The following is a 1339-nucleotide window of genomic DNA, read 5'->3' on the forward strand; positions in this document are numbered from 1 at the left end:
ACTCCTGGCCAATGTGCTGGGGAACTTCTTCATTAATGTCTGTTTAGTCATTCATATTTTAATCCTTTATTTTATTTACAGAAGCCGTATTTGAGCACACACATAAATGTAGATTCATTTACATGTTAGGGGGAAAGATTTAAAATAGAAACTGGATCTGTGACTTCTCACAGAATCACAACTGAATTCATATCTTGCCAATAAGTCAGAATCTTATTAACCTGGAGTCCCAGTCTCTGTCATAATAATCATATTTGTTATGTTTTAGGCCTATTGGCAGACATCCATTTAAAATGTAGCCATTGCCATATAAAGACATGTCCTCCATGTCCCCTGTTGTCCCTCAGCATCTCTCTAGTAACGTCTGTGTGCTCTGGGTAGCTTTTGCAAGGCTACTTTTACTTTTATACTTTAAGTAAATTTCCAAGCCTGTACTTTGTTACTTTTACTTGAGTAAAGAAGTTTAATCAGTACTTCCACTTTTACCAGAGTATCTTTTAACACAAGTATCTGTACTTCTACTTAAGTACGGAAAGTGAGTACTTTTGCCATCTCTGCCCATTTACCTTTATTAGCTCCGCCCAACCAGAAGGCGGCCATATGGAATTTACGAATTGTCATGTGTTTTACATTCTTTTGAACTCCTCCTAGGCCTTAACTGCAATCTTCTTAAATCTTTGCAGGTAGTATCTACTGACACTTATGATGCAAAGTTATCCAAAGAACTGGGGTTAGGTTAGCAAGAAATGTGCGCGTTATAGAGCACCAACTTCCGGTTAGGGTTCTTGAAAGAGGAAGTTGCATATCTGGCCAAGATTTATACCGATTGCCACCAAACATGACACAGTCGTTCCGCATAGCGGTGTGAGCATCCATGCCAAATTTCGAGTCAATAAGCCATTAGATGGCGCAGTTAGAATTTGTTAAGAATTATTTTATTCTCTTTAAATATTTATTTCTTCCTGTAGGCGGCTAATGAAACAGGAAGTGGTGTGTCTGGCCAAGATTTATTCCTATTGCCAACAAATATTACACAGTTGTTCCGCGTAGCAATACGAAGATCCATGCCAAATCTTGAGTGAATCGGACATTACATGGGGCTGTTAGAATTGTTTTGCTCATTACCCACATTGCAATATATCTAGTATTAATCCCTTCTGCATGAAATGTTTGATTTTGAATTAAATGTTATAAACTGTAACTGTATTTCTTTCAAAACAAATACCCATCTGACTGAATATTCTTTTTCGTAAATGGGGATAAAATGTTGGAGAACCTTTAATGACACTGGGTATAACTTTATGACAGTCAGTCACTCTCAGTCATGTGTGACTCAGCA

This window comes from Etheostoma cragini, unplaced genomic scaffold (assembly GCF_013103735.1).
Source record: "Etheostoma cragini isolate CJK2018 unplaced genomic scaffold, CSU_Ecrag_1.0 ScbMSFa_4023, whole genome shotgun sequence".
Lineage (NCBI taxonomy): Eukaryota > Metazoa > Chordata > Actinopteri > Perciformes > Percidae > Etheostoma > Etheostoma cragini.